This window comes from Lissotriton vulgaris, chromosome 6 (assembly GCF_964263255.1).
Source record: "Lissotriton vulgaris chromosome 6, aLisVul1.2, whole genome shotgun sequence".
In the NCBI taxonomy this organism is placed as follows: Eukaryota; Metazoa; Chordata; class Amphibia; order Caudata; family Salamandridae; genus Lissotriton; species Lissotriton vulgaris.
This window is the reverse complement of record NC_141694.1, coordinates 585,264,508-585,286,763: the sequence shown is the minus strand read 5'-3', so window position 1 is coordinate 585,286,763 and position 22,256 is coordinate 585,264,508. Positions and strand designations below refer to the sequence as shown.

The 22,256-nt window shown below is 49.7% G+C and overlaps 2 non-coding genes across 2 annotated transcripts; both read left to right on the top strand.

The window, feature by feature from the left end:
- Window positions 1-20,418: 20,418 nt before the first annotated feature.
- LOC147707690 (small nucleolar RNA SNORD103/SNORD85) lies at window positions 20,419-20,504 on the top strand. The gene has a single exon (XR_015296795.1). It is a non-coding gene; the product is annotated as a small nucleolar RNA SNORD103/SNORD85 (small nucleolar RNA).
- Window positions 20,505-21,126: 622 nt separating this feature from the next.
- Window positions 21,127-21,194, top strand: LOC147707689 (small nucleolar RNA SNORD50). Its single transcript, XR_015296824.1, has one exon. It is a non-coding gene; the product is annotated as a small nucleolar RNA SNORD50 (small nucleolar RNA).
- Window positions 21,195-22,256: the final 1,062 nt, after the last annotated feature.

The window sequence follows — 22,256 nt, the reverse complement described above, 5'->3', positions numbered from 1 at the left end:
GCTGTGGGAGGACATTGCCCCTTACGTAAAGGAAATGCCTGACGAAGTCCAGGGTGAGGTGAAGGCGCTCCTCGCGGAAGGTCAATCTTCGGCAGCGGAACTCATAGACTGTGCTATCGACGCAGCCATGACAGGCTTCCGTCAACTTGCGGGAGCTGCTGTACTGAGACGCCAGGGATGGCTAAGAGCGACTTCATTCCGCCAAGAAGTCCAAGCAAAGGTTCTGGACATGCCCTTCGACGGCCAGCACCTGTTTGGAGTAAAGGTCGATGAGGCTCTACAGGCCATTAAGAAGGACACAGACACGGCAAGGGCACTGGGCTCTCTGCAGGCTAGAAACCAGTCCTTTCGGGGCAACAGGCCCAGAGGTCAGTCCTCCTATCGGGGCTCATATCAAAACAGGTCCTCGTCCTCGTTCTCATACAATAACAAAGGCCAGTACCAAAACAAACAACAGCAAGGCCGACAATCTTCATTCGGAAGATCAACTTACAGAGGAAAAAATACCAAGACGGGGCGCTGGCGGCCGCCAGTGACCAACTACTCCAGCCAGTCCAAACACCATCTCCATCCTTTCAAATTGGAGGAAAGCTGACCCATTTCCTTCACAATTGGCAACACATCACCACGGACCGGTGGGTTCTTCAAATTATTCGATTCGGCCACTCTCTCGAATTCAACTCCATCCCTCCCAATACCCCTCCACACAGACGGACACACAAACATCCACGCCTGCTTCTGAAGGAACTTTCGACAATGCTACAAAAAGGAGCAATCGAAAGGGTTCCGGCATCCTCAAAGGGGAAAGGATTTTACTCCCACTTCTTTCTTGTACAACAAAAAGAAAACAAGTGGAGACCCATCCTGGATCTCCGGGGACTCAACACCTTCCTGCGGAACCAATCGTTCAGGATGGTGACGATTCAAGAAATCCTGGGCATTCTAGAGAAAGGAGATTTCATGGTATCTCTGGATCTCCAGGATGCATACTACCACATCCCCATCCTCAAGAATCACCGAAAATTCCTAAGATTCGAAGTGGCGGGCCGTCACTATCAGTTCAAAGTCCTGCCTTTCGGCCTCAAGTCTGCACCGCGCATTTTCACGAAATGCCTTGCGCCAGTGGCAGCCTTCCTGCGTCAACTGGGCCACCAGGTCTTCCCCTACCTAGACGACTGGCTGGTGAAAGCACCCTCACCTGGGAACGCAATCGCGTCCTCCAACGCCTGCACCAATCTCTTTCAAAATCTGGGATTGACGCTCAATCTCAAAAAATCATGCATGGTCCCCGCAACAAAGATTACCTTCCTAGGGGCCATATTGGACACAGTGTGCACGAAAGCCTTCCCCTCAAAAGAGAGGACAGACAAGATCTTATCTCTGGCCACGGCTGTGGCAAAGACAACGCACCTGAAAGTTCGGACTTACACCTCCCTCCTGGGGATGATGTCCTCCTGCATACTTCTCATTCCGCACTGCAGGCTCAGAATGCGGCCCTTGCAGGAGGCACTCGCGAGCCAATGGACCCAAAGCACTGGCTCCTTCGAGGACATCCTTCGGATCACTCCGAAAATTTCCAAAGCTCTACAATGGTGGACACGTCGCCAAAATCTAACAGTGGGCTTACCGTTTCTCCTCCCAGCATCACCGCTGGTGATAACAACGGACGCCTCCCTAGAGGGGTGGGGCGCGGTGCTCCAGGACCTACAGATCAGCGGCAAATGGGACTCTCAGGAGCAATCACTCCATATAAACCTCTTGGAGCTAAGAGCAGTATATCTGGCTCTTCAAGCCTTCTTACCCCGCATCCAGAAATCCCCAGTGCTCGTCAGGACAGACAACACCACGACGATGCACTATCTAAACAAACAAGGGGGAACGCGTTCGCTCTCGCTCTCACGCGAATCGCAGAAGATCTGGAACTGGCTGGTGCTGCACGAAATCCAACTCAAAGCGGAATATGTCCCGGGAAAGGACAATACCATCGCGGACGCCCTGAGCAGGCAAAAGTCCCTCTCCCACGAGTGGGAACTATCGGACAGCGCCCTCACTCACATCTTTTCTCTTTGGGGAGTCCCAAACATCGACCTCTTTGCCACCAAGAGGAACGCCAAATGCCCGTGCTACGCAAGTTGGCATCCCCAACCAGGATCACTAGGAAATGCATTTACCATCGGATGGTACAGCGTCTTTGCATACGCCTTTCCTCCATTCCCGATGATTCCACGGCTCCTCAGAAAAATGAAGGCGGAACCATGCACCCTGATCCTGATTGCCCCGTCCTGGCCGAGGCAACACTGGTTCTCGGATCTGCTTCGACTCTCCATCAAATCACCGATTCGCCTGAACCAACACCCGGCCCTTCTGACGATGTCCAATGGGCAAGTGCAACACCCGAACCTCCAATCGCTCAAATTATCAGCCTGGCTCCTGAGCACAGAGTTCCGAGGCCTAAATATCCCACAAGACTGCAGGGATGTACTAGCCAAAGCAAGGGCAGACAGTACGAACAAGACCTACTGTCTCAAATGGAAGAGGTTCTGCATTTGGTGTTCAGACCAAGGCCTACGGCCCCTCGCCATCACACCTGAACAAATATTACCATACCTCCTGCATTTAGCCCAGTCGGGACTGGCACATGCGTCCATCAAAGTTCACCTGGCAGCAATCTCGAGGTTCACCAGAACGGTCACAGGACCTTCTCTGTGGTCTAGTAGACTGGTCAAGCAATTCCTCAAAGGGCTATACAGATCCTTCCCGAGGCCTCGGAAAGTACCTCCCACATGGCAGCTCAACCTGGTACTCAACCAGCTCATGCGTCACCCGTTTGAGCCCATTCACAGGGCATCTCTTCAACACCTCTCATGGAAAACTGCGCTCTTACTCGCTCTAACTTCGGCCAGAAGAGTTAGCGAACTGCAAGCCTTGTCCATTCAGGAACCATATCTGCAATTCAGACATGATAGGGTGATACTGCGACCAAACCCTAAGTTCATTCCAAAAGTACCTTCGGACTTCCATCTCAACGAACCATTGGTCCTTAGGTCCTTCTTTTCCAACCCTTCCACAGCAGCGGAAAGGTCACTGCATTCTTTGGACCTTATGAGGTGCCTCAAGTTCTACCTGGACAAGACTAAGGCTCTCAGGAAATCCTCACAGCTGTTCGTGGCATACAGCAGACCACGAATGGGCCTGCCCCTCACGAAGCAAAGCATCTCCAGGTGGATCTCCTCGGCGATTTCATTCTGCCACGAAAAGGCCGGCCGGCCTTTGAATGACCGTGTTCTGGCTCACTCAACCAGAGCGATGTCTACGTCAGCGGCACTGTTTGCTGGAGTGCCGATCCTGGACATCTGCAGAGCGGCGACCTGGAAGTCACCGCATACTTTCTCCAGACACTACTGCCTGGATATCGAACTCCAGAAGGATGCGGCAGTGGGCCAGGCGGTACTTCGCCATCTCTTTCAGTAAGGTGAGCCTTCCTACATCCCGCCTTCCAGGTATGCACATTATTGCTCTGATGATATTCTGTCTATGCTGTCTCTTTATTGTATGATATTATATGCATTATCTACTATGACGGCAGAGCAACTCTGTTTTACAAATGTGCTACTATGATTGCTAGCTACTCTGATTCAGGCATGTGAATCTATGAAAGACACCCCTAATACTGGATAAGAAATGCGTTACTTACCTGTAACAGCAGTTATCCAGTATTGGTGTCTTTCATAGATTCACATGCAACCCTCCCGCCTCCCCTGGAAGGACTCACTTCCCTCTCGGACTATATTACGCCAAACCTAGCTGGGTGCGTACGAAAATCTGAGAGACTGAGGCTCCTCCCAGGAAGGTTCTAGAGGGAGGTCGGAGCTGATTGGCTGACTATGTCAGTTTGGTCCTTTTTACATAAGGACAAGGAAAGGCTACTAAGGGGAGACCCTTGGACCCTTTTCTCTCTATGTATGTCTATGGACATTACTTTTTTATTTACCGGAGGCTCCCGTCTCGACGACGGGGAATGATTCAGGCATGTGAATCTATGAAAGACACCAATACTGGATAACTGCTGTTACAGGTAAGTAACGCATTTCATCTGGAGGATCTCTAACACCTAAGCCCTGCTTGCACGTTATGATAGGGCCCATTATGACACATTAGAGGCCATTCTGCAGCACTTGCCTGACCAATACAAGGAGGCGGGGGAGATGCTCATTCAGGAGGGTAAACTCATTACAAATGCATCCATCAAATGTGCCCTAGATGTGGCAGACACTGCCTCCAGGGCTATCAATACAAGTGTGTTACTTAGACGCCATGCCTGGCTTCGAATCTCTGGGTTCAAACCCGACATCCAAACCACAATATTGGGTCAAACAGTGAATCCTGACCATCTGTTCGGCCCTGAGGTGGATGCCTCCCTAGAAAAGATGAAAAGAGATACCGAAACTGCCAAGTCTATGGGGGCTTTACAAAGTCAGCAGTTTCGGGGTGGTTCCTTTCGCCGCTCCAATTCAAGAGGCACCTCAAGGGGCCAGGCATCCCAGTCCACACAATACTACAAGGGTAACACCCAGTCCTCGTATAACAACAACAAGGGCAGGGGTGGCTACAGAGGCAATAATATCAAAGGCAGGGGACGTGGAAACAATGCCTCCAGGTCCACCACCACCAACAAGCAGTGACGTCTTGTCACTTCCCCCCGATCACACGACACCTGTCGGGGGGAGACTCCAGCAGTTCCTGCCGGCGTGGAGGTCCATCACCACGGACAGGTGGGTGAGGTCTCTTATCCAGTACGGGTACTGTCTAGAACTTACGTCCATTCCACCGGACATACCGCCAAGAAGCCGTGCTATGTCCGACGAGCACTTGACCTTGTTGCAGCAAGAAGTTCTAGTCATGCTGCAAAAAGGGGCGATAGAGCTCGTTCCATTGCAAGAGCGGGGAACAGGGGTTTACTCCCTGTATTTTCTGATCCCCAAAAAGGACGGATCACTCAGGCCGATCCTGGACCTCAGGCCCCTGAACTGGTACATCAACTCGGAGCACTTCCATATGCTCACATTGCAGCAGGTGCTTCCCCTGCTTCAACAGGGGGACTTCCTAGCTACGCTGGATCTGAAGGATGCCTATTTTCATATTCCCCTGCATCCTTCCCACCGAAAGTATCTCAGATTCACGATCTTAGACCAGCATTACCAGTTCAGAGTCCTGCCGTTCGGGGTCACCACGGCACCGAGAGTATTTACGAAATGCCTAGCGACTGTGGCGGCGCATCTCCGTCGCCAGCACGTCCATGTCTTTCCATACCTAGACGACTGGCTTATTCAGGCAAAGACGGAACAGCAGTGCGTAGACCACGTGTCACGCACCATTCACCTCCTGCACGATCTGGGATTCTCTCTGAACTACCCAAAGTCCCATCTCCAGCCCGCCCACGTGCGACAGTATCTGGGCGCGACAATCGACACTCTGGCAGCCACTGCGCAGCCGAGTTCAGTGAGAATCGCCAGTATCCAGGCGCTGATCCAACGATTCAGACCCCAACACTCGCTTCCAGCGAAGGTGTTCATGCAGTTGATAGGCATGATGGCCTCCTGCATCTCCATTGTCCCGCACGCGAGACTACATATGCGTCCGCTTCAGGAGTGCCTAGCACGTCAGTGGACTCAGGCTCATGGGCAACTGACAGACCTAGTGTTGGTGAGCGGTCGGGCGTACAACTCTCTGCATTGGTGGAATCCACAAAACCTTTGCAAGGGCCGACCATTCCAAGAGCCTGTCCCACAGATCATCCTGACGACGGACGCCTCTCTCCAGGGATGGGGAGCGCATGTACTCCACTACACTGTGCAGGGACTATGGACACTTCAGCAAAGGAAGATGCACATCAATGTGTTGGAACTGATGGCAATCTTCATGGCCTTAAAGGCGTTCAAAGTACATCTGTGCAACAAGGTCGTGTTGATCCGGACGGACAACATGACGGCCATGTACTACATCCAGAAGCAGGGAGGTACACACTCTCCACAGCTGTCTCATCTGGCTCAGAGCATGTGGAAGTGGGCCATTCAGAGGAACATCTTCCTCATGGCAGAGCATCTCCCGGGCAAGGACAATCAAATGGCGGATCTGCTCAGCAGGCACAGCCATCAGATGCACGAGTGGGAGATACATCCATCAGTACTCCAACCGTACTTCCAAAGGTGGGGTCATCCAGAGATAGACCTGTTCGCCACAAAGGAGAACGCAAAATGCCAAAGCTTCGCCGCCAGATTCCCACACCCCCAATCACAGGGCAATGCGATGTGGATGAACTGGTCAGGCAGATTTGCGTACGCTTTTCCCCCAGCACCTCTGATACCGCTGGTGGCACGCAAGCTCAGGCAACACTCGATGACGCTCATCCTGGTTGCTCCAACGTGGGCTCGCCAACCATGGTACACCACGTTTCTGGAACTCTCCGTGGTACCGCATCAAAGGCTTCATCTCACTCCCAGCCTTCTGACGCAAAGCCATGGCGACATTCAGCACCCAGATCCGCAACAGCTCAACCTGGCGATCTGGCTCCTGAAGTCCTAGAGTTTGGCTACCTCAATCTTCCTCCCGATTGCATGGACATCATTCGGGAGGCAAGGAAGCCCACTACTAGAGCTTGTTATGCGGCTAAATGGAAGAGGTTTGTCATCTACTGCGTGGACCACAGCATTGACCCGCTAGACGCTTCCTGTAGGAAATGGGACCCCCGGCCGGCCAGGGCTTGCGCCACAGCCAGTCAGAGACCGCCACTCCTATGAAAAGTCGACCCCTGCTCGCCCTCTAGGTAACGCGGCGCGGGCAGCCAGGCTTATCTCGGAGGACATGTGAAGCATTTGCGCACGCACCCACCAACAACAACATCCCGGGCCTCCCACAAAAGGAACTCCACACCAAGTATATGTGAGAATAGTCTTTGTATTAAGCATGACACATATAGACACACATTGTACAAGGTGCCAGGGGCACGGGCAGGGGCTACAGGGAAGAAGGTACAGCGCAGGGCCAAGGGACCACTGCCAGGAATCACATACAGGGGACATCTGGCATTTCAGGGGGGAAAGGACAAAAGTACATAAGTCTGCAGGGGTACCTGTAGGAAAGACACATAGAATAAATCTCAAGGAGCACAATTGACATTTAGCTAGTCCTCTCAACAGGCCAACCGACCTTCGGGGGCTGGGACGCCCATAGTCTCAATGTCAGGGGTGGGGAGGACTGCAGGTACCCACCGATAAACCTAAACGTGGCAGCGGCCCACGAAGTGCTGGGCAGCTGTAGATGCTGGGGGCATCACGTTGGAGCCTCGCAGGCTCGGCAGGACAAGGGACAATGGTGGAGCCTCTCGGGCTCGAGGAACGAAGGGGCCAGAGGTGGAGCCTCGCAGGCTCGAGGTACGAAGGGGCCAGAGGTGGAGCCTCGCAGGCTCGAGGTACGAAGGGGCCAGAGGTGGAGCCTCGCCGGGCTCGCGAGATGAGGGGGGGCCAAGGTAGAGCCTCGCCGGGCTCGGGAAAATGAAGGGCCAGAGGTGGAGCCTCGCAGGCTCGAGAGATGAGGGGGCCCAAGGAAGAGCCTCGCCGGGCTCGGGAAAATGCAGGGCCAAAGGTGGAGCCTCGCAGGCTCGAGAGATGAGGGGGCCCAAGGAAGAGCCTCGCCGGGCTCGGGAAAATGAAGGGCCAAAGGTGGAGCCTCGCAGGCTCGAGAGATGAGGGGGCCCAAGGAAGAGCCTCGCCGGGCTCGGGGAAATGAAGGGCCAAAGGTGGAGCATCGTGGGAGTCCTTCCCGGACTCGGGGACAAAAGGGGGGGGGGGAGCCTCGCGGACCCACAGCACTCCCCAGGGCAGAGGAGCGTCCCGTAGCCTGCCCGCACTCACCAGTTGTTAGAGGCGGCGGCTCCACGGGGCCTCAGCTCCTCGGCGTGGCGATGGCGGCGCTCCCTCCTCCGGGAGAACCATAGACTGCCGGGTGCGCCTGGGGAAGCCCTCCAAGGTCGGGCCAATCCCTGCGCGGCCCCGCAATGACGCGGTAGGAGTCCCGGCGGCCAGGACCAATGGCGGGGTGGCAATGCTTTCTCCGGGGCCGCCAATGGCAGCGCGGCCCTGGATAGGGAGGCGGGCACAGCGCCTCCACAGCCGACTCCGGGCTGCAGCGGTGAACTCGGGGAGGTAGCGAGGAGTAGGCTCCTTCGTGAATATGCCACGCAAGGGGGTAGGCGAGGTAGGCACTCGCTGGGCGTCTGGCAACTCCGTGGGGCAGGGCAAATGCCGGGTGGCACCGGCTCGATGAATCCAGCGCTCCCAAGCGCTAGGGTATAGATGCCGCGCTCCCAGCGCTAGGGATCAGAAGAAAAGCGCTTCCCCAAAGGCCAGATGAAGGTAGCAAAGTCCATAGGGAGTCTAGGACCTCAGGTGGAGCGTCGCCGCTCCTAGAAGGGGGAACACCATCAGGAGTCCAGGAGTCGGGCAGGGCCCAGGGAGGCAAGCCAACCCTGAGCCCAAGCAGCAGCAGCTCCTGGTAGATTCTAGTTGAGAACAAGAACAAGTCCAGAGTGTCACAGCACCCTTTTTATACACACATTCTTGGTCTGAAGGGGCAGGCAGGGCGAGAACCAGCTGGAACTGGTTATGGGGGGGATTCTTTACACTGGCCAGGCTAGGAACATCAGCCGCACCCCAGGGGGTGGAGCCAGCATTGTCTGGGGAAAACCCAGCCTCATTCATGACACTCAAACCAGACAGTCAATCCACAAGCAGACCCAGGCTCACTCCTCCCCTCACATCAGTATGCTAAACACTCCATTCACCACCGGGGCAGACCCTCCCAGATCCTGGGAGCCAGGCTCACCAGCCAGCCCCGGCCAATCATACGCCAGGCACATATTCCACAAATATGCCAACTTCCAAAAGGGGGACTTCTACACTAGACACACTCATACCTCATATACCGTTGCGCAGCATTCAATCTCACGAGTTCATACATACCAGACTTGACCCTGCACACCCTACGCACCCGGAACTACAGAGGACTCATCCATTCCCCATGTATTCCTATGGAAGGGTAGGTCGCTCTCTCCTCACACTCACTCAGAGGGGGAATCACCATCCCCAGGTTACATATACCATAAAAACTTCAGGGGCGGACCTGCCAGATGGGCCACGTCCAACACATGCCCCTCCCAGCCCAAACGCAGGGTAGACCAATCACTACCGTGATGGACTTCCCTGCTGCAGGGCGATAGAACATGGACGTGGCTCGCGCTACCGAGCCACCCTCCAGTTCGACGCCTACCTGGGCCGATAGACACACACAGGCTAAAAATTAAGAAAAATAAAAAAATAAAATAAAGACATAGGTCCAACCAGGCTACCCCCCTGGCACGCCTTAGTTGTCCGTGACTAGGACCAGGCCCTAGGCCACCCAGATACCACTGGTCCCTGCGAATCCGAAGTGGGGGGTGGTAACCCCGGGCCCACAATAGCCCTTCTCCACTCCCTTTCTCAGGGTAGCCACGACTACCACTGTTCCTTCCACCTAGGGTCCACACCCTCAGGCTTGCCAGAGGTCACGGGCAAGAATGCCCCACCCTACCTCTACTTCTGAGGTTCCGCGTTCTCCCAGGAGAAACACCCTCAGAACACACTTTCCTAACAGTCTTGGAACTTCCTCCCTCCACTGGTCTTCCACCTGGGAACTAAGCGTTTTAGCTCTCCCTAAGGCAAGCCGCGGCCGCGCCAGCAGGTCTTCCTTGTCTGGGATACAACTAACATGAATTCAACAAAACGAGCCGCGGCAGTACTAGCCGGTCTCAAGGTTCAGCTCTCCCCAAGGCAAGCCGTGGCCGAGCCAGCAGGTCTTCCTTGTCCGGGATACAACTACCATAACTTTAACAAAACGAGCTGCAGCAGCGCCAGCCGGTCTCAAGGTTCAGCTCTCCCCAAGGCAAGCCGCGGCCGAGCCAGCAGGTCTTCCTTGTCCGGGATACAACTTAACATAAATTCAGCCAGGGCGACACCTGACGCCTAAACCACATTCAGCGGGGTACGGAACGCATGATGCATCAAACACAATCATCGGGATAAGGAAGGACAAGATTAACGTTGATTCAGCAAGCTCCCCATCCCAGAGAACTTATACTCCATTACTCAGCATATCTCAACATTCATGCACATACCGTTCCCTAGACTGGTAGGACAGTTTTCCACCGCCCCTGATTCCTCAACCTGACCCTCGGGGCACAGGTACCATTACTCTAGGGCAGGGACAAGGACCATACATATTTGAACACAATTTTGCAACCACCACTGGATCCCACCCTCCTGGTGAATCCAGAAAACCATATTACACTAGGGAGATGATTTACCCTCCCAAGCTAGGGACACCTAACTCTCAGTATACATGTACATTTTTTTCTACAGAACAGATATTTAAGTAACCCTTAAAACTTTCCACAGGACGGGTATTTCTAACAATCTTTAACATTTTTCACAGACATTTTTAGCAACCTGACCTGTCCCTATGTGGCACAGGTACCATTATTCCAAGGAAGGGACAGGGACCATATACATTGAACATAATTATGCTGCCACCACTGGATCCCACCCTTCCGGTGAGTCCAGAAAACACATTGTACTAGGGAGTTGATCTACCCTCCCTAGTTAGGGCCATCTAACCAGAACATATCTTTCATAGGACGGACATTTACGTAAACTCTTAAAACAATAATCTCTTTTCTTTGCGACCATTTACAATACAGAGTTTTGTAGGGAGGCCAGTTATCATTGTGGTACTGCGCAAACACAAGTCCGGATCCCACCGCTAGCCACCAGTGTAGGAAATGGGACCCCCGGCCGGCCAGGGCTTGCGCCACAGCCAGTCAGAGACCGCCACTCCTATGAAAAGTCGACCCCTGCTCGCCCTCTAGGTAACGCGGCGCGGGCAGCCAGGCTTATCTCGGAGGACATGTGAAGCATTTGCGCACGCACCCACCAACAACAACATCCCGGGCCTCCCACAAAAGGAACTCCACACCAAGTATATGTGAGAATAGTCTTTGTATTAAGCATGACACATATAGACACACATTGTACAAGGTGCCAGGGGCACGGGCAGGGGCTACAGGGAAGAAGGTACAGCGCAGGGCCAAGGGACCACTGCCAGGAATCACATACAGGGGACATCTGGCATTTCAGGGGGGAAAGGACAAAAGTACATAAGTCTGCAGGGGTACCTGTAGGAAAGACACATAGAATAAATCTCAAGGAGCACAATTGACATTTAGCTAGTCCTCTCAACAGGCCAACCGACCTTCGGGGGCTGGGACGCCCATAGTCTCAATGTCAGGGGTGGGGGGGACTGCAGGTACCCACCGATAAACCTAAACGTGGCAGCGGCCCACGAAGTGCTGGGCAGCTGTAGATGCTGGGGGCATCACGTTGGAGCCTCGCAGGCTCGGCAGGACAAGGGACAATGGTGGAGCCTCTCGGGCTCGAGGAACGAAGGGGCCAGAGGTGGAGCCTCGCAGGCTCGAGGTACGAAGGGGCCAGAGGTGGAGCCTCGCAGGCTCGAGGTACGAAGGGGCCAGAGGTGGAGCCTCGCCGGGCTCGCGAGATGAGGGGGGGCCAAGGTAGAGCCTCGCCGGGCTCGGGAAAATGAAGGGCCAGAGGTGGAGCCTCGCAGGCTCGAGAGATGAGGGGGCCCAAGGAAGAGCCTCGCCGGGCTCGGGAAAATGAAGGGCCAAAGGTGGAGCCTCGCAGGCTCGAGAGATGAGGGGGCCCAAGGAAGAGCCTCGCCGGGCTCGGGAAAATGAAGGGCCAAAGGTGGAGCCTCGCAGGCTCGAGAGATGAGGGGGCCCAAGGAAGAGCCTCGCCGGGCTCGGGGAAATGAAGGGCCAAAGGTGGAGCATCGTGGGAGTCCTTCCCGGACTCGGGGACAAAAGGGGGGGGGGGGAGCCTCGCGGACCCACAGCACTCCCCAGGGCAGAGGAGCGTCCCGTAGCCTGCCCGCACTCACCAGTTGTTAGAGGCGGCGGCTCCACGGGGCCTCAGCTCCTCGGCGTGGCGATGGCGGCGCTCCCTCCTCCGGGAGAACCATAGACTGCCGAGTGCGCCTGGGGAAGCCCTCCAAGGTCGGGCCAATCCCTGCGCGGCCCCGCAATGACGCGGTAGGAGTCCCGGCGGCCAGGACCAATGGCGGGGTGGCAATGCTTTCTCCGGGGCCGCCAATGGCAGCGCGGCCCTGGATAGGGAGGCGGGCACAGCGCCTCCACAGCCGACTCCGGGCTGCAGCGGTGAACTCGGGGAGGTAGCGAGGAGTAGGCTCCTTCGTGAATATGCCACGCAAGGGGGTAGGCGAGGTAGGCACTCGCTGGGCGTCTGGCAACTCCGTGGGGCAGGGCAAATGCCGGGTGGCACCGGCTCGATGAATCCAGCGCTCCCAAGCGCTAGGGTATAGATGCCGCGCTCCCAGCGCTAGGGATCAGAAGAAAAGCGCTTCCCCAAAGGCCAGATGAAGGTAGCAAAGTCCATAGGGAGTCTAGGACCTCAGGTGGAGCGTCGCCGCTCCTAGAAGGGGGAACACCATCAGGAGTCCAGGAGTCGGGCAGGGCCCAGGGAGGCAGGCCAACCCTGAGCCCAAGCAGCAGCAGCTCCTGGTAGATTCTAGTTGAGAACAAGAACAAGTCCAGAGTGTCACAGCACCCTTTTTATACACACATTCTTGGTCTGAAGGGGCAGGCAGGGCGAGAACCAGCTGGAACTGGTTATGGGGGGATTCTTTACACTGGCCAGGCTAGGAACATCAGCCGCACCCCAGGGGGTGGAGCCAGCATTGTCTGGGGAAAACCCAGCCTCATTCATGACACTCAAACCAGACAGTCAATCCACAAGCAGACCCAGGCTCACTCCTCCCCTCACATCAGTATGCTAAACACTCCATTCACCACCGGGGCAGACCCTCCCAGATCCTGGGAGCCAGGCTCACCAGCCAGCCCCGGCCAATCATACGCCAGGCACATATTCCACAAATATGCCAACTTCCAAAAGGGGGACTTCTACACTAGACACACTCATACCTCATATACCGTTGCGCAGCATTCAATCTCACGAGTTCATACATACCAGACTTGACCCTGCACACCCTACGCACCGGGAACTACAGAGGACTCATCCATTCCCCATGTATTCCTATGGAAGGGTAGGTCGCTCTCTCCTCACACTCACTCAGAGGGGGAATCACCATCCCCAGGTTACATATACCATAAAAACTTCAGGGGCGGACCTACCAGATGGGCCACGTCCAACACTTCCATTCAAAACATCATATGTTACCTCTTTCACCTGTATCGTAGTAATCTAGCTTACTCTTCCATCCGCATTCACCTGTCGGCTATGGCAGCATACCTCCAGAATAGGCAGCACCTGTCGCTCTTTAAGGTCCCTGCTATCAAGGCTTTTCTGGAAGGACTCAAAAGGGTCATTCCACCAAGGACTCCACCAGCTCCAGAATGGAACCTCAATGTGGTTCTTACAAGGCTGATGGGTCCTCCCTTTGAGCCACTGCACTCTTGTGAGCTCCAGTTTTTAACTTGGAAGGTTGCGTTCTTAGTAGCAATCACATCGCTACGGAGGGTTAGCGAACTGCAGGCGCTCACCATCCAAGAACCTTTCTTCCAGGTACATGCTAACAGGGTGGTGCTCCGCACCAACCCTAAGTTCTTACCCAAAGTGGTCTCACAGTTTCACATAAACCAAACAATTGAATTGCCGGTGTTTTTCCAAAACCCAGAGACGCTGGCGGAGCGTATGCTCCACACCCTTGATGTGAAAAGGGCCTTGATGTACTATGTGGACAGGACAAAAGATTTCCGCAAAACCAAACAACTTTTCGTTGCTTTTGCCACACAACACAAGGGAAATGCAATCTCCAAAGCGGGGATCGCTAGATGGATAGTAAAGTGCATTCAGATCTGTTACGCTAAAGCTAAGCGCACTCTCACTATCCCACCGAGGGCCCACTCCACTAGGAAGTTGGGGGCCTCTATGGCTTTCTTAGGTAACATTCCCTTAGAAGACATCTGTAGAGCAGCCACATGGTCTACCACACATACTTTCACTAAGCACTACTGTGTAGACGTGCATTCCAAACAGCAGGCAGCTGTTGGTCAGGCTGTTCTAAAAACGCTTTTTCAGACTGCTGCAGCTGGCACGGGCGGCCGCCGTTAATGGAGGGACTGCTATGTATTCTATGCACAGATATGAATTCAGCAGCCCACATGCCTCGAACTGCAAATGCTACTTACCAGTATGCATCTGTTCTTGGCATGTAGGGCTGCTGACATTCATATCGCCCACCCTCCTCCCCGGCGCCTGTAGCAGCTGCAGTATGTATTCATATACACACATATGCTCATAGCATGGTCATCACTCACTTTCTTCACTCCATCTCTGCCAATGGCTAAAAACAATCTGGGGATGGAGGCGATGCCCATGCGCACTGTAGTCCAGGGGAGGAGCCACCTATCTCGTGATACTTCGAAGACTCTTCCAGGACAACAATGTGCAATCATCCGGACCCAACACTAGGTGGCGGACTATGCACAGATATGAATGTCAGCAGCCCTACATGCCAAGAACAGATGCATACTGGTAAGTAGCATTTGCAATACACTTCATGCAGCGAAAATTGCTGCATGTTTTTCTTTGTACTCATCACATGTTGAAGCTATCAAATGGCCCCTGTGGTTTTCCAAGCCAAGTAAATATATTGTGGGATTTAACTCTAGCACTTGTCCCAAATAATATGCACTCATTTGTATGAGCAATCTTAGTTGATCTTTGTAAATCGTACAGGGTCCCTCAGTTACTGCTTCCACCAAACCTCCAAATTGAATGCTCCACAGAATGTCAAAAACTTGCATTTCTCTTTTGTCACAGTCATACTCCCTATCTTTCAGCACCCCGTTAATTCCTGTTAATATCCTGTTGTATTCCTCGACACTATAGGCATGAATCAAACCATCGTCCAGGAAAGCTTGTACTGGCTGGAGATTTTGAAATCTGTACATTAGCTTTGTAAAATAGTAGTCACGAATGTGGGTCGGCATGGTATTCGCAAATATTTATAAGCACCAAATGGCGTAACAGAGGTAGTTAAGAATTGAGAATTGACTTCAAGTATCATTTGATGAAGTGCTGCATTAAGTTCTATTGTAAAATAACCGGCATCCCTCAGCATGCCTATCATTTCCTGTATTTTGGAAATCGAATGATGTTCAGTAACTATATTCTTGGTGAGTGAGCGCCAACCTGCACACAATCTTATTTAGACACCCCTCCTTTTGCCCACTTTAGGACAGCGGAAATCAACTGTGCTACATCAACAGGCTTAATAATGTCTTGCAAACATAAATCACCTAAAAGCTGCCTCGACTCACCCCTAAGATTGAGTTTCACATTTCCCTTCTTATGTTTGACAGGATGGCGCCTTTCTGCAAAATTGTGTGCTCAAACCGTTTGCTACAACCTACTTTGACAAAGAAAACCTCTCCAAAACAGTTCAAAATATGACACTCATCCATCCGCCCCATCAGAATCGATGGGCTATCTGTACCTGGTGCGGACCCTAATCTACCCTGATTAACCCATCCAATTAGGTCTCTACTGTCACTCGCTATGTAAACTTTTGTGTAAGTACCACTGTCCTTAATCTCCTCAGCAGTCTTTATATAGCCGTAAGTAATGATACGTGCTCACCAAACACTTCATTTTTAATATATGAAGCCTTCAGGAGCTCATTTGCCGGAACTTCTGTAAAACTGTATTCCGATAAAATAGTTACAAGTAAACCCAAATCAGTCCTAACTCTTTATCTACTGTTAACGCCAGTTTTGACATTCTTTCACTCACATGATTTATTTTCTCCTTTATGTGACTTACTCTCACTGAGTTATGTGCCTTAAACACACTTTTAAAAGTGTCCTGATATTTTGCACTTCTTTCCCACTGCTGGACCAGCGGAGTTGCTTCCCTCGTGTCCTTGAACCACATCTTGAATAGATATCTCCCTCTCCCTTCCTTTTGTATATGACTTTTCTCTAACTCACAACATTGACAGTAGGGTGAATCAATTGTGCTCTTTCTTGCAATGGCCAGAGCAGGTAACATTAACTTCTCAAACCACTTGGCTGTTCATACATATTCTCTCAGGGGCTGGACTTTTGTCTACAGAGTAATCTTTTATGAAGATTATTAAAATAAGTATTCATCTCAATTTGGTCTCTGAGATCTTGGTCTGTGCAGTTTCCAAATTCACTGTGTAGCAGCCCGGAATCCTTAGTGCAGCCATATATTTGTCATTATTTTCCTGCTTTCCTTGTTTCTACTAAAAGTTATGCGCTTCTACTTCGAAACGTGATCCTCCTTAAAGTGCCATTTCTTTCGATTCACAGCTTCAGTGTACTCGTGTCGTCTGCCAAATTCAGCTGGGATCGGCTCAGCTTCTGGTAAGTGTTCACATTTGTTTGGCCCTCATTACCCAATGAAATAAAACAGTGTTTCAAATTACTTTCTATCAATTTCTACCTAATGAGGATTGAAAACTCTGTGCCATTGTTTTCACTTAATGTTTTTCTTACCTGGATTTTGGAAAACTGCGGTAGGCGGTTGCACACTCTGCGACGTTGCCATGGTTAGGCCTACAGTATCTCCTTAGCTTTATCTTCCACTTTGTCAAAATAACTGACACCAGTTTGCAATTTCTACAAAACTGTGCACAGTGCTGTTCATTCCTTATATCCTGATAGCTTTTAGGCCAGTAAAGAATACTTGAATATTTCCTTTGTTCCAATTTCAGTTAACGCTGGCCTTTTGTGACCAGTGAATGTTTTGTGTCCGCGATTTATCTGCTAAACCGAAAAGGACCACTGCATCTTCTCACCATGCGTGGGGACGTAACCGCATTCTATGTACTCTACGTCAGGCACAGCCGTTGCATGCTGTGATGGGTCAGCCTGACCTTGATTGACCAGCATGTTACTGCTTTGGCTAGCCTCATTTGAACAGTATGTTAGATAGCCACAGCCCTCCGCCCTTTTTTGCTCTGCCCAGTAGTGTCTATCCTGCTCCAAATGTCTGCCGCCCACTGCACTAGCTCTGAAGCTAGTTCTTTTGGTTGGTCACTTCCATTAACTTTACACAACAGGACTCAAAACCGCTGCTATTCATTGCCAAAAATATCTGGTGATCTACACTTACAAGCAAATTGACCATTCAGAAAAAAAATCTGAGTCTTGTGGTGGGTTTGTAAAGTTGTTCTCTCATAGTTAACTCCTTCCATGCTGATGACAGAACGGTTCCGTCATCAGCTACGGGTGAGCTGTGCTGATGACGGAACCGTTCCGTCATGACTCCGCCCGCGCAAGGCGGAGTCAGCACAGGCGGAAAATACGCCCCGCACGGAAGGGGTTAAGTAAATGCTATAAAGCCATAAAACTGCCACAGAAGAATACAATAATTTTGTTTTGTTCACCAAAATAATTGCAGTGTTTGCATCCAAGGGGAAATATAATCACTAAACTGCATACTTAAACTTCTCTAGCCACTCGGATGAATTGTCATTTTGAGTTTTCCTCCTTTGCAGTTAACCCACTAACAAGTGTCAACCTTTCAGCGCAAGAGGCGATATTGTGCTGCATGTCCATTAGATTATGCTGCACCAAAGTCCGTACCATGGGACCAGATCCAAGACTGGGTGGGAATAATAGAGAGAAGAATGTAAGGATTGCACCCTTACTTCCACCCCTGCACCAGGCCTTCCTGAAGCATGGAGGCTACAAGACCCACCATGGTGCTCCCATGTAACCCCTGTACTCCATGACCTGTCTGTAATCTGCCTCTTGGTGCAATCAGACCCCAAGCCTTCAGAAGAGGGAGAAGGCCAAAGGGGAAAATGGCACACCCAGACATTGCCTTATGTGACTGATTTGTGTCGCAGTGCAGTTAAAACCGAGAACGCAATTTTGAAAGCGAGTGTTGATTGGCTGTTAGCACTGGCATGGGGCTTCTCTTGACTTTGTGAACCTCTGTAGTTGCTTATTGACTGGTGAGCTTTATGACCTGTCTGGTTTTTGGCATGTCAAACCACCAGATACTCTTTTCCATCCTTCACGATTAGGCTATTAGGGTCCAGTTAGTTCACAGCGTGTGCAAAGTAATTGAGCTTGAGTTTTCATGTTTAGCTTGTAGACTACATTTTTCAGAGGTACCTCCTGTAGGTGCTGCTCTTTTATCTGGTAAGCATTCAGCTCCCCTTCATTTGATACTCTGCTATTCCTTTCCCCCAGCCTTTGTGCCCTCGTCCAACTGAGTAGTGTGACTGACCTGTTTGTCAGTGTTCCCCATAATTCATCTTACTTCGAATTGCAGGTTGAGAGTACCTTTCAGTTGTTCCTGTGTGTCTTGATGGATTGTAGTGCCAATGTCTTAACCAGTGCTCATTCCTGCTTTTTGGTCAAATGTTGTGGTCCTCGTTCCTTGTCACCACTGACTGCTGCCACCTCCGTATTTCAGGAATCGAACCACGAGAGGGAACCACGAGGTTAAACCGGCATTAGGGTTTATCAGCGCTACAACTGCTGCAGGTAAACTAACACGCAATACGGAGTGCGCCACAACCGTAAATGTTTTACCTGTTTTAGCTAAATTGGTTAAATAAGTCCCCTTGTGAAAACGTTAACGTACAAGTGAGAAAAGGGTGCGATGCTGTATAGCAGCAAACAGTAGCTTGTACTTGAAAATAAACTTGTCTTTAGTGGAAAATAGAATAAACATGGAATAGCCCTTAAAAGATTCGCCCCTTTTTCTTCATTATTAGAAACCAAATTAAATCGGCAATTCGTCGGAGAGACAGACCTGACGCCCAGATATATACTGATAAAAAATGCCTAACATCTGCTAACCATAAGGAATGAGTGACACCGCTATAAGGCAGCGCCTAAACTAATCTTGGTAAGCATTAATAACAGCTGCATCCTATATGCAGAAAATAAAGGGAACTTCAGTAAGAACACTAGCTCGAATTTATGTTGGCTATATTTTTTCATTATTAGGTTCTTAACTGTATAACAGTACATTAGTCATGGTGACGCAATGAGAAACAGACCCCAGATGAAGAATATACATTAACTCTCTAGGGGTAAGTCATCATAAACATGCCCACATCAATACATAACTAAATATATAAGTTGCCTTTAGCTAAAATGTATGTTTTTTTCAGTAGGGAATTGTCACCTCTCTGGTCTCTTAGAGGGGGGGGGGAAAAAAAAAAAAACCCAATACTACAAGAGAACAGTACTGCTTCTGTACATTAGTACTTCTTTAGGTAAGATAGTAAAATGCATGGAATCATGGTGTTTACAACCTGATTAGAATAAAGGCTATTGCAGAACACACTAGGAGTATTCTTTCTGTCCTCCTTTTCCAATTCCTTTTCCTACTCTTTGTCTATTCTTATATGTACAAGCTGATAAATTTTCTCAGAACAAAAATCGAAAAGAAAGTGATGTAATGCTAACAAGTAAATACATTATGAAAAAAGAACAAATAAGTACCACATTAATTCTTTGAACCAGTGATTATGAAATCTGTGAATAAGAAAACGGTTCTTATCTATGTTTAATCACACTAAAATGAATTATGTAAAATATGAGTGTGAATCGTGTAAGAAAACTGTTCTTATCTTTGTTTAATCACACTAAAATGAATTATGTAAAATATGAGTGTGAAACGTGTAAATAACTAGTCATGTAGTGTACCTCCCTGTTTGCACACATTGAACATAATAAGGTTTGTTCTAGAGAATTGTTTTTACACATAGGTGTTTGTTATGTATAATAGGCGGTATATCAAATACTTAAATACCTTTCTTACCAATAGAATTGTGGAAACAACAGGAAACTAGTTCAGTTTTATCATTTGATGATAGGAAATGTAAATAGTAAAACATTGTTATGATCTCTTTTTCAGAAATTGATGGTAAAGTCCTGATGAAGGCATACTCTTACATGTCGAAACGCGTCGACTGGATACCATCTAATCTTTTTAATTTTTTGTGAATACATATGTATCACTTCATGGCAATTTTATCAAATCTGATTAATGCACTGAATTTTATCATTTTCTTTTAATTATATTAAAAATGTATTTTTTCTAAACTGCACTAGTTTGGTTGTTTAATCTATTGTGTAAATAAGCATATGCCTGGGAGCGTTGTTTCACATACTTGATGGATTGTAGTGCCAATGTCTTAACCAGTGCTCATTCCTGCTTTTTGGTCAAATGTTGTGGTCCTCGTTCCTTGTCACCACTGACTGCTGCCTCTACAGGCTCCTCTGGCGATGATGATACACTTGCCCTCACTGAGAACGAGTGTTCAATAATGAGAAACCTATCATGTACTCATAAATCTGAGCTGGACAGACGCCCATGCATCATATTGCAGGCAGCTAAAAGTGACTTGGTGTTTTTGCAAGAGAGCTTCGTAAGTGGGGCTAAAGGAGGGACCGTGGAACTCTTCTCCTCTTGCAGGCTGTTAAGATTTGCTATACTTTTCAGCTCCGGTGAGGTAGAGACTCGAGTGGGTGAAGAATGATGTACTGTTTCTTTCAGGTTATCTTACTAAATAGTGCTTAACATACTGTGCCTTCGCTTTTAGGAATGATGGCCCGAAGAATGCTGCTGTTATCTCGGCTACCCTCCAAAAAGGTGAGGAACTATTTTCAAGCAGGCGTCAGTTAGACTTTGTAGCTTAAATGTCTTTTATTGTGCAACTTGATGTCCTTCTTGCGTTGTCTTACTAAGACTTGGATCTTTGTATGCTGTGGGACCTATGTACATGCTATAGCTTAACTCTTGATATTGGGTGAACTTGTGAGGTCGGTGTTTTGTGGGCCATGCTATCTATTTGAAAAGACCGATTTGTCTGTAGTGCTTCTAAGAAGCACAGATGCATTGTCTGACCGAAGATGGTCATACAGATGCTGCATTCTAAAAGTATGCTTCGCTCCTCCACATGTGGTGTAAGGTTTAAAATCAGTCTGATTAATGATGAGACAATCCCGAACCTGACTTTATGAAGAGAACTCGTACGGATCTGACTCCTGAAATCAGATTGCCATTCCACATATGATTATTGCTTGCTGATTGCAACTAAAGTTGAGCATATTTATAGATCGGATATGGTGGTTCTTGTAAAAATGGGGCAATATTTAGATCTAAATTGAGCTTTTAAAGGATTATACACTTCATGCAGCGAAAATTGCTGCATGTTTTTCTTTGTACTCATCACATGTAGAAGCTATCAAATGGCCCCTGTGGTTTTCCATGCCAAGTAAATATATTGTGGGATTTAACTCTAGCACTTGTCCCAAATAATATGCACTCATTTGTATGAACAATCTTAGTTGATCTTTGTAAATCGTACAGGGTCCCTCAGTTACTGCTTCCACCAAACCTCCAAATTGAATGCTCCACAGAATGTCAAAAACTTGCAGTTCTCTTTTGTCACAGTCATACTCCCTATCTTTCAGCACCCCGTGAATTCCTGTTAATATCCTGTTGTATTCCTCGACACTATAGGCATGAATCAAACCATCGTCCAGGAAAGCTTGTACTGGCTGGAGATTTTGAAATCTGTACATTAGCTTTGTAAAATAGTAGTCACGAATGTGGGTCGGCATGGTATACGCAAATATTTATAAGCACCAAATGGCGTAACAGAGGTAGTTAAGAATTGAGAATTGGCTTCAAGTATCATTTGATGAAGTGCTGCATTAAGTTCTATTGTAAAATAACCGGCATCCCTCAGCATGCCTATCATTTCCTGTATTTTGGAAATCGAATGATGTTCAGTAACTATATTGGTGAGTGAGCGCCAACCTGCACACAATCTTATTTAGACACCCCTCCTTTTGCCCACTTTAGGACAGCGGAAATCAACTGTGCTACATCAACAGGCTTAATAATGTCTTGCACACATAAATCACCTAAAAGCTGCCTCGACTCACCCCTAAGATTGAGTTTCACATTTCCCTTCTTATGTTTGACAGGATGGCGCCTTTCTGCAAAATTGTGTGCTCAAACCGTTTGCTACAACCTACTTTGACAAAGAAAACCTCTCCAAAACAGTTCAAAATAGGACACTCACCCATCCGCCCCATCAGAATCGAT